The sequence below is a fragment of the Paramormyrops kingsleyae genome, chromosome 18 (genome assembly GCF_048594095.1).
Source record: "Paramormyrops kingsleyae isolate MSU_618 chromosome 18, PKINGS_0.4, whole genome shotgun sequence".
NCBI classification, from domain to species: Eukaryota; Metazoa; Chordata; class Actinopteri; order Osteoglossiformes; family Mormyridae; genus Paramormyrops; species Paramormyrops kingsleyae.
The window spans coordinates 19,222,041-19,233,871 of NC_132814.1; the positions used below are offsets into that span (position 1 = coordinate 19,222,041).

The following is an 11,831-nucleotide window of genomic DNA, read 5'->3' on the forward strand; positions in this document are numbered from 1 at the left end:
TCGTTCAGGTTTAGTTTCTCAGTTGATCACATGACCAGGCGCCTGGCACCCACTAACCCTGCAAATCCAGAAACTAAGCAGTAAGATGGCGTAAGACTGGCTTGGGGGCAGTGAAATGCACGGAACCAGGGTGATGGGAACCAGGATGGCTTTAACGAATGAGGAATGACAACAAAAAGCAGGCATTTTGGCTTCAACACAAGGGTGGGGCTCAGTAATCGAGGAGGGAGCTGGGACCCCTTTTCTGGACCAGAGAAAATGGAACCCAGTCATGTGTGTGGACTGATGATAAAGCACAGGTGTAGTGAACAAATGTGCCAATCACCAGACTTCACACCGCCAATGGGACACCTACACTGCCCCCCCACCCCAATATTATACATGGTTTTGATACTCAAACACATCCACCATTTCATAGGTTCATAGGTCAAGGGTTATGCTGTTGTGGGTGAGGTGTGTGGGTTAGCAGATAGGTTGCTGGTTCAAATCCCAGGGTCTGTGAGTGATTTCATAGTGATTTCAATTGTTCATCACTTTGGATAAAAGTGTCTGTTAAACAAATTTGAAAAAATGTACTAAACATTCAGGTAGATAATTTATTACTCGGACACTTTATAAAGAATTTAAGAAAGACGATAATGAATAAAATGAATCCATCCATCTACAAAAGCACTGAAATGCAAAACAAAGTAAATGTTACCCTTGAGATGCTTTCAGACATTAGCCGCACGCAGGAAGCGGTCGATCAGCTGGGGAGACGCGGAAACCGAATCCTTATTTTATAAGCGGGAGTGTTTCACTTTGTGGTGAGGATGGTGAGGAACTGATTTTTTTTTCCTTGGTGGTGCAAAGCAGAAATCTCTTAAACTATTTTGGGAGTAAAATTTTCAATAAGAAAGGCACATATTACAGTAAGAGCAGCTTTTCCAGGGGGTGGGGGGGGGGGGGGTGGTCAGATATATCGTTGAGAGGACTTTGGAGGGTAATCCAAGTGACAGTAGAAGTCAGGGTTCAGGAATTTATAGTGAGTCACGTAAATAAGATTAAAAAAACACATGCATTGAGGATTGATGGACGATTCTTCGTCTGTGGAGCCATTCAACCATTTGAAATATGCCACTGTATGATGTGGATGATAAAAATACAGTATTACCGCCGTTTTGGCCCCGTATAAATGTGTCAAGATGTTCTGCTCTTACTGATTCTGTGCACGTGTTAATAACTCACACCTGCTACTGTATAGAATCCTGTGAGGTGCTCTGGAAGAAAGGACGAACCAAACAAATAAAGGTGAATGTAATCCATCAGTCCATTAAGGGGGTGGGGGAGCAGGAGCTTATCCCAAGGGATGAGACAGGGGGTCACCCTGGGCAGGATGCCAGCCCATCGCAGGGCACGCACACACTCACTCTGTGGTACATTTAGGAAGGCCGGCTCATCGACTACATGGTTTTGGACTGTGAGATGAGAACAGTATCCAGAAGAAAGCCCTGAAGACATGGAAATCGCATGCAAACCCCCCCACACACAGCAGGCGGTGTGGCTCGAACCTGCAACCCTGGAGGTATAAGGCTATAGTGCTGCCCACAGATCGATGCAAAGCAGCTGTCATGAACCATAATTAATGGTGGCAGACAGCACAGAAACACAAAGCCGAAACTGCGGGAGCTTGTATTCAATTTGGTATGAGCTCTGTTTGATTTCACCTTTTAGATGACTAGGTGACGTTATCTCCACCAGTTGATGGCAGTTATTAAATGGTATTGAAATACAGCAGCTGCTTGGAGCCAGAGCATAATACGCTGTGTGGTTTTTCTTCACGCTTCAGAGAGCGACAGCAGCCTCGCTCCTTGTGAGATCGGAGGCGGTTCCTAGCGCAGGACCCACTTTGTGCGAATTCGAAGCTGCGGAGCTCTGTCTGGATGGCGGCCGTGACCACGCCACCGCCTCGGGCCCCAGGGGGTTTACCGGGGTCTCGATTCTCCATCACGCCCTTGAGGCTGGGTGGACGACCCGCCGGGCCAGAGGAGCCGCAAGCAGCTATAGCGGCTATATAGCAAAAGTTGGCGCCTGCTCCGGCGTGATTAGAGCATTAGGCCGCCACAGCTGTTGCTGGATAAATGCTTCTGGGAAGGGCATTTTGGGACAGAGGGAGGGGACAGGGGTTCAAGACCAGATGGGCCTGAAGCATATGGTGTAGGGATGAGGGGAGGCTTTGCTTGTCCGAAGTTATCCGTAACGGACTGATAAATACAGCCATGTTGACTTTCAGGCAGTGTCTCGGTTCACTCGAGTCACACCCGGGTCCCCACGAAGTCCCTGCACCTGTGGGCTGCACACGAGTCCCCCAGCGAGGCGAGAGGCCGAGGCAGGGGCCTCATTACTGCAGTATGTTTAAAAATGGGGGAAGTGAAGGGGCCGCTTCTCTCAGCAATCAGAGCCATTCCTCGGATGTTTGCAGTTAGCACGGGCACTCTAAATTCAAACCGCCGCCGCTATGCGCTTTGTAGGTATACGCAACAAAAGCAGGAATCCATGAGTGTGAGCAGCACGGGCGGGCTGACATGCAGCAATGCGCACGCTCGAGGAGATGATGGGGAGCTGGGCCACCACTGGGCTCTTCACAGGGCTGGGCAGGTCCTTCACAGGGCTGTGTAGGTACTTCATAGGGCTGCGTACAGTAGCTCCTTCACAGAGCTGGGTAGCTCCTTCACAGGGCTGGGCAGGTCCTTAACAATACTGTGTAGCTCGTTCATAGGGCTGCGTATCTCCTTCACAGGGCTGCGTAGCTCCTTCACAGAGCTGGGTAGCTTCTTCACAGAGCTGGGTATCTCCTTCACAGGGCTGGGCAGGTCCTTCACAGGACTGTGTAGCTCATTCATAGGGCTGCGTATCTCCTTCACAGGGCTGCGTAGCTCCTTCACAGGGCTGGGTAGCTCCTCATTTTGTTTGGTACTTCCTTACAGGTTTGAATAGAACCTGCCAGGGTTTATTCACTCCTGACAGGGCGAGATAGTTCATCACATAACCTTGAGTAGCTGTTTACCATTGAGCCATGAGGAAGAACCAAAGATGTGACCTGTTCAGAGTCTGATGTTGAGAGTCTTTTGATTGGTCCATCCTCCTCGGGATACACAAAAGTTGGTTCACGAATGGCTATGTCTTTCTGAGGCATGGCCATTAGGTAGCTGCGAGGTGCTTCTTGGCTTCATGCAGCTTATGCAAGGTCATCCTGATTGTTTCCAGTGACTCTTGTGAATAGGACACTTCCTTGGAAGACCTTGAATCCATCAGCGGTGTCGTCCAAACATCCTGATAATGATCCTTGGGCATTAGTGGGGGGGGGCATAAATTCTTCTACAGGAACATTTCTCCGTATTTGAAGTTGAGATCAAAGCCACCTCCTTTTTTATATTGTGGGAAAGATCTAATCAGAGGGTGGGGGGGTGGTGGCTGGAGGTCTGATTTCAGTAGAATGGGCTGTGTTATTACCCTGGGCTTCAGTTTCAGTGGAACTGGCCATACCGATGCCTGGGAGGTCGCAGCTGCTACTCGTCACCTCAGAGAGGACAGCTGTGGTCCGAAGGCTCTTCTCAGCTGCCCCCCAAACCCCCGTGAGTCCGCTAGAACTGGACTGTGGGCCAGTATCCCGCTCATTATTCACGACACTATAGCAATTGGGCTAATAAACCTCCTGCTTTTTCATTTTTTGCCGCGGAAACGGCAACGTGATCGATTTGCGGGGCCCATGAGCAGTGCCTGCCGGTCCCTGATGGACTAGACCTGGGTCTGATAATGAAGAGGTGATGACTGGCCACGTTTTTATGCTTGAGAAGAAGGGATCCAGGCAGGAGTGCAGCTGCACCATTACACCGATACTTTGCACTTTGAGGTGTTCAGCACTGGGACTCAACGTGCGAGGGAAATTACTTTAATTATAAGCCTGGCGCCTTGGCCAGCAGTCGTCCCACAGGGGCCCCCCTTAGGGGTCCCCTCTCACCAGCCTCTACGTTGCCATTGGCTCATCACTTGTCACTCACGCCATCCCCATGCTAAGGGCTCAACAAGGAAGATGGGGCGCCAGCCAGAGCCACTGAGGCCCTCATCTGGAACCCGCTGGGCGCTGCGTGTCACTGAGCCAATGTCGAGGGCCACGCTGGAGCTGGGAGACGCCAGCCTTCCCTTGGGCTTGGAACGCGCCAGCGCTGCGTCATTACAGACATCTGGAATGAGACACAGTTTCCAGATTAGAAGACCCTCGGCTCCCTTCGCATTTATTGCGACGGCTCTGCCAGGGGCCTGAGAAACGTCGCAGGAGGGGAGCCTGCGCTCTGGAAACTGCTTGTTGTTTACAGTTGGAGAGGAGAAGGTTTAAAAAATAACACAGTCTGATGTGAATAAAGAGAAGAACATTCTGTCAAAACCACAAAAGGTTTCTTTCCTGTAGCTGTCCACCTAAGTTACGATGGCTTAGGTGCACCGGATTGATTTAAGCAGCCTCTGTGACTGTGAGGCATGGATGGTCAAACCAATCTCACTGATATTTTAGAAATAAGTAACGAACCAATGGATTATCCTCCGGTTGCTAAGTTGCATCCTTATGCATGTTCTAGATAACGGAATACAGCCACACTAGGGTTTATGGTGCGGGGAAGTCATCACCATTTTTCTAGAAAGTTCTACAAGCTCTAAGACAGGGCCTTCTGTATCCAGTGGCAGACAAGGTGTGAATTTCAGGTATCACCATAACCACACCTCCGTAAACCAAATGGGCATTCAGTGTTCAGCAGCCTCGACGCGGTAATGCTCAGCTGAGCAAAAGGGTGGGCAGATAATCATCCCTGAAATCAACAGCCAGAGGACGTGGTCTGAAAAAATACCCGCTGTGTTGTCCAAGACGTCGTCAGATACAACTCAGTGCCAGGATGGGCCTCCCAAGGACACACGTCACCTAGAGACACATAAATCAACACTGAATCAGATACACCCCTTCCCCGGAGTCCCCAAATGAGTCACCACCACAGGACACACACACAGTCTGTTTACATGAAGCATCTTTGATTTTGCAGCATCACACGTGGGTGTCCTGGCCTCTTAATTTGTATCACTGCAGTCGGGAGACATTTGAGGTTGACCTTTTATTACAGCCCCACCACTAGGAGGTGCTGTGACTTAAAGTGGCCACACCCTCAGAAATGAGAGCAGTCTATGGTCCATCTTAGGAGTACAATAAAGGAGGTGCGAGACCTCGGTGTAACGGCAGCGTGGAGTTTCTGTGACACTGAGGTCGATTCACTCTTTTATTTCACAAGAGGCACCTTACATCCCGTGTTATACCTCCAAGTTCACTACGCTAACAGTCATTAGCGGGACACATTGTTAAAAAGTCAGTGAAACATCTTATGAATATAGTAACTCATAGTCAGATATAGACTTTACAGTATGACGGGATCCTTAGAAACACCTTTGCTGAGATATACACCCCGTAAATCATTTTCCAGCATAACTAATTTAAATGGACAGATAGAGTTCAGCCAGTACCGTTTTTATGTTTTGTCGTGTTACATTGCAGCTTTTCATCCATCATTGAAAATGCTGATATTAAAGTCAAGCCTGACTCTCTGAAATAAATCCCTAAATCCCAGCCCTTAGTGGTATGGATATGGGAGCCTTCAACGAAGCATTAAAGCGGCAGACAGCTAAAACCGCAGGGCCTCTGCTCTCTCATTGGCCGACCTGGTGTGATGAGCTGAAACATGGAGCCAATCCAAACCGCAGGGCCTCTGCTCTCTCATTGGCCGACCTGGTGTGATCAGCTGAAACATGGAGCCAATCCAAACCGCAGGGTCTCTGCTCTCTCATTGGCTGACCTGGTGTGATGAGCTGAAACATGGAGCCAATCCAAACCGCAGGGTCTCTGCTCTCTCATTGGCCGACCTGGTGTGTTGAGCTGAAACACGAAGCCAATCCAAACCGCAGGGTCTCTGCTCTTTCATTGGCCGACCTGGCGTGATGAGCTGAAATGTGGGGCCAATCCAAGCCACAGGCAGCTGAGGATGGTCTCCGAGGCTTCTGGTTAGGTCCAGCTGACGTGCATGGAAAAGGCTCCTTTTCAGAATCATTGCGGAACTCTTGACACTTTGTTTACACACTTGTGACGATATATATATACACTGTCACCTCATTTTACATTTTGATCACGTCTTTTGGTACATTCTCCAAATATGTTACTTTGTTTTTAAATTTTATTTTACATTTGCTAAAGTGTTACTATCAGTCCTGGTCTTTTGTTGTTTATTGTTTATTTTTGGTGTTATTTATGTATTGTTTATTCCTGGTATCCATGACTGTGCTATGACGTGTCTTTGTTGTTGTTCATTGATGCTGCTATCACGAGCGAGCCAAACGGTTTTTTTGTTGTATGCACAATGGTATAATGGTAGAATTCTGATTCAGAATTGTGATCCACGTTGTGCACTGAGCACTGCACCATCCCGCTTCCACAGGGCCACTCATGTGGACCTCAGCCTACTCTGCCAGGAACGTGCAGCTCCACGGGAAGGGAGAGCGGCCTTCCTCTTGGTCGCTCGGCCTGCCGTGTTGGAACGGTGGACCTACAAAGCTGCTTCTAATCTGTTTGATTATCCAGACCAGCCTGAAACAAAGAGTCTCTTTCAATCGCGGCCATACTTAGAGAGCCATGTGATTCGGCGATTCAAGGAATCTTTATAACTTGATACATTTTCCATGTTTTTTTCCCGCATCCATTTGTTTCTTCCTCAGACCGCGCCTCGGATGGCCCGCTTCTCGACGTCCCCAGCGTACGAGTGAAAATAAAATCAGGGCCAATCTCTGGCAGGCATCAGCTTAGAAGACTCGACTTCTACGTCGTCTGTCTCCTGGGTCTCGTCACTGGTCCAGATGGTTCGAATTTGCATGGATTTATAGAAACGCCGTCGATCTGCTTGCTTATCATTGGCTGCCATGGTCTGCCAAGTAGAGCTTTATTTGGTAGGAAGGTGGCAGGGTCCCGAAAACATGTTTCAGATAGCCATCCCAGTAATCAGCAGCCCGAAGAGGTGACCTGAAAACATGAGAAACAAGGGTGCATTCCGGAACTAACTGTCCTGGTCCCACCTTCTGATGAGCAAGTTCCATACGTCGTGTGGATCGTTACAGAAAACGCAGAGAGGTGATTGCATTTCAGGTAACAGGAGCAACATCCTGACCTTGAGCAGATGAGAAGAAGGTTACTCTTTCAGATCAGACAGCAGCAGTGTTACAAACTAGAACTATAATTATTATGCATCAGTAACTTTCATCCATAGCTGCATATCTGGAACAAAGCCATGGTGAGCCAAAATGTTAGTAGTAGTATAAGTAGTAGCAGGAGTATTAATACTAATATTAGTAGTATTATTAGTAACAATAATTGTTGTAGGAGATGAGAAGAAGGTGACTCAAATCAGTCAGCAGCAGTGTCACACACTGAAATTATGATTGCAATCATCATTATCTCTCATCCATAGTTGCATATTTGTCATGGTGAGCCATAGTAGTAATGGAAGTAGTAGGAGTATTAGTAGTAGTAATAATAGTAGGAGTAGTGGCAGTAGTAGTAGTAGGAGTATTGGTAGTAATAGCAGGAGTAGTGGCAGTAGTAGTAGTATCAGTAATAGTGCTACATTTGCGCAGATGGGATATAAGAATAGTGACACATTGTAATGCAGCTGGAACAGAAACAGAAAAAAGTCCCCACCCCCTGAGTGAGCCCCCTCGTTAACAAGGACCTGTTAAAAAGCTCAGCTCTTCATTCCCCTACTGAAGATAAACTTTGATTTTTTAATGAAAACTGAGATGTTTGTATATACAAAGCAATGGATGATATATTATTAATACTGGAAGTGAGGGTAATGTTAATGGCGAGATCAGCTTCTCTCCCATATATACCTACTAAGCAATTTCTCACGTGTTTCTTTCTTTCAGATTAAAACAAATACGAAAGAGCATCACTTCATTTTGTTTCTTTTGCGATTGGGAAGAATAAAATTATCCACAGGAGTTTGAAAATACACAAAACACATTTTTCTGCTCTCTCTTTGCTGTCTATTTCAGTTTGTGATCTGTAAATCAGGTCATAACTGCACGCTTGTTTACACCACAGTGACAGAATAACAAGCACAGATGTTGCAACTCGTGCCGTCAAAGTCGATGTTTCTCAAGCTTTGTTGATATTGGAATATGACCGTGTCACATGACACATGACATTACGCGCTCTAATGTGTCCCTTCTGCTTTGATGGGGGATGGGTACTCCAGGAACCTTCATTAGAAACATCTCGGATGAAATGCTGGAAATCATCAGAGGTTTCCGGCACGTTCCAGAACACATGTAGTGGTGCCGCTGCCAGGAACAGAGAATGTGTAAACGGGCTGGGCCCATGCCATGGGGCGTTGCCGGGGGTGACGGTGCCACACATGAGTCGAGTCATGTGACCTCCAAGAGGTCATTCGAGAACGGTGAGATATTCTCATCCCTTTGCCCTCCACACTGGTGAGGCTAATGACTCCAACCCTGAGCCGACCGGCGATCAGTGCGTACACACTATGCACAAAGATGTCCAGTGTGTAACCAGCAGCGTGGGAGTCCTAGCAGGCCACATGGTATAATGCTTAATACAGATGTTCATTCCATCAATATGAGTAGAAAGAGGTTCCCTTGTGTGTTTGTTTGGAGACAGCGTGTGCTTACACTTCCTCGGACACGCATCTGACCACACTCTCAGACTCGTCATCTTAACGAAGAGTGTGAAGCTGCAGATCATTGTTCTGGGGCATCTCAGTTCCTCCGTAGCAGAACCAAAAGCATCATACTGACAAACGATGCCCCTTAATGCCCATACTCTGTATGACGTCTACTCAAACCTAAACTGTATCATCCCCTGATGCCATCCGTACTACCAGGCTTAGAATTAGAATTTTTAGAATTTTGTGATTAATTGTCATTGTTGACACACCACAGCACACAGTGCGCAACAACGAAAGGTGTTCTCTGCATTTAACCCATATGTGACAATGTGACGTAGGTTTGGGTGCCACGTTGTTCTGGGCTGATTTTTTACAGCTATCCTGGGATCCCACTTCCAGGTTCTGAACAGCTGTGACTATGCAACCACCCTTCCAAAACATCTGGGGTCCAACGGGACCCGCAAGGACCACAGCTGGAAGTCATTGGTGTTCAGGTCTATGGGCTGAATCACATAAATACCAGGCAGAACTAGCTGGGCATGTAAGCATGCAGAACCACTGTGGATTCTTCCAGAACATGTTCCTGAAATGCACTGTGTGTCCCAGGTAACGTTTCAGCTGTGTTGTATAGTCACGCTGGTTTGCATGAGCTCCCCTGGATCACATGATAGGCTTTGACCCTGCTCCAAGTTCCTTGTTAGTGTAGTGGTTAGTATCGTCTTCTGTACTGGACTTTGGGTGCCCCAGTGGCCTAATGGATAAGGCACTGGCCTCCTAAGCCAGGGATTGTGGGTTCAAGTCCCATCTGGGGTTGTGATGCTTTAAAAAAAAAAAAAAAAAAATGCAGTGTTTAGATACAGTTGCAGCTGTTTGGGACAGTGTGTGGCTCAGCAGGTTAGCACACTGTGCCTGTGATTGGAAAGTCAGTGGGTGAAATCCTAGACTCAGCAGAGTGATTTCATCATTAGCTCTTAAGAAAGTGCTTTGCTCTGAATGGCTCAGAAGTGACATCTCAGCCCTGGGATTCAAACAAGCAACATTATTAGTAAATGCACAAGGTCTTAGCCCACAGGGCCGAACACTTCCCCATCTCATCACTACAGGAGCAGCTCTGCAAATTCCCAGACACCCAGCCGTCATTGTCTATGAAGTGCAGGAGCTTCTGAGAAACCAGAACTGACCAGGCAAGTGGCGTCTTCCTGATTTGCCAATACAAAGGTGGCGAGATGAAAATAACCATCCCTTAATGCCAAAAGAAATGGGTCTTGATACATTATTGCAGTGTTTCCCAATCTGGTCCTTGGGGACCCAGAGACAGTCCCCACTAAGGAGCTTAGAGGAAGCAAAAACGTGGACCGTCTGCGAGTCCCCGCGGACTGGATTGGGGAGACACTGCTTTACAAAACCAGACGCCTGAATCCCAATAACAGGTTACTGAAAATAGTAGAAGGATTTAGCACCAGAAGAATCCCGAGAGTGAAAGGATGGGACCTGAACTGCGTGTGAACTCATTGTCCTTCAGGAGAACAATATGTGTCCTGTGAGGGAAGTGTATGGAGAAACTGAGCCATCAGAAGAGAACGGTTACATAACGCCGACACCAAATGAAAGACAGACTCAGAAAATAGATCCAACGCATGACTGCCCTACTGCATGTGACTGGGAGACCCCTTTAAAACCAGGGGTGGGGGCCCCCAGAAAAGTGTCCAGAGGGGGGGGGTTGGTGGGTCAGGTGATCATCCCTGTTTACCTTGAATGATTTCACCTATTCTGCTTTCCCAGTTTATCTGGGCCCATATAACCCTACTGAGCTGTGGTAGGCAGGTAGACCTACATTACTGGTATGTAGACTCATGCTCAGGGGTGTCAGAGAGGCATGGATACCCTGGCAGATTCTGGGGGCCCAGCTCATCAAAAGGGCCCCTTTATACATTTACACATTACTGCTCAAGGAGGCCAAAGGTGACATTTTGGGGGCCGGTAATTTCGCGCTACGTCCCTGCTCAGTCTAATGCCCATACAGGTGGGACATAGATCCGACAATGTCTTTGCAGCCTCCAGGCCCAGATCAGCTCAAAGCCCACATCTGAACCCATATTCCCAATGTATCCAAGCAGCAGTAGGTCACTGATCGGGAGTGAGACTGGCATCACCCCCCCCCCCCCCACCCCATCCTGCTGGGGTACATGAACAACAAACCGTATGACACCCATACTGACGGTAAGACGGACATCTCACTATAATCCCATTTAAAAGGTTCAGCACTCGTTGCTTTGGGTCTTCAGCTCTTCCCCATAGAGCAGCCATCCAGTGACCTTGGATGAACATCCATCCGTACTCTCTTCTTCAAACAAACACGATGTGTCATTAAAAATCGGCCTTTCCCACTTCCCACACGAGTCCGTAAATCACGGCAAAGTCTTTGACTGTTTCTATATAACGTACCGCAGAAATAAACATTAAAATAATGAAGCCCAGAGCTCGACTACAAAGCCGGGACGACCTCCAGCATGCGGTGCTGGCCGACGCGCGACTGGGGCTCTGTGGCACTGTTATCGGCATTTATTTATAAATGACTGGGAATGCTTTAGGAATCTGCTTGCTTTCTGTTGAACCAACGAGCCCAGCCAGTGAAACCAAGCATAAAAAGGAAGCTATGGTGTTGGTGTGTGTAGCTCAGCAAGTTAGGGTGTGGGGTTTATGAGCAGAAGGACCCCAGTTCAAATCCCAGAGTCAGCAGGGTGATTGGGTTCCTGATCAAAGCCCTGGGGGGTATTTCACAAAACAGAATTTCTTGCTTAGTCGGATAACGTGTTGGATTTAAGGTAGTCTGGGCTAAATGGACTTTACCTTTGTTGACTTACATTTAGCACAGACCACCTTAAATCCGGCAAGTTATCCAGCTAAGCAAGACATCCTGCTTTGTGGAACACCCCCCTGTTCCAATGACTGGCTGATCCTACTTTCTCAAACATGTATGTGATTTTGGACAAAAATGTCTGCTAAATAAAATATAAATATCCCTTTTTCATTAAAATGTACAGACTAAAGTTAAAATAAGAGATTAGTGTACTAAGGAAAGCG

At 47.6% G+C, this 11,831-nt stretch overlaps 1 non-coding gene across 1 annotated transcript; it reads left to right on the top strand.

Moving 5' to 3' along the window:
- The first annotated feature begins 9,487 nt into the window (after positions 1 to 9,487).
- trnar-ccu (transfer RNA arginine (anticodon CCU)) lies at positions 9,488 to 9,560 on the top strand. Its single transcript has one exon. It is a non-coding gene; the product is annotated as a tRNA-Arg (tRNA).
- The last annotated feature ends 2,271 nt before the right edge of the window (positions 9,561 to 11,831 follow it).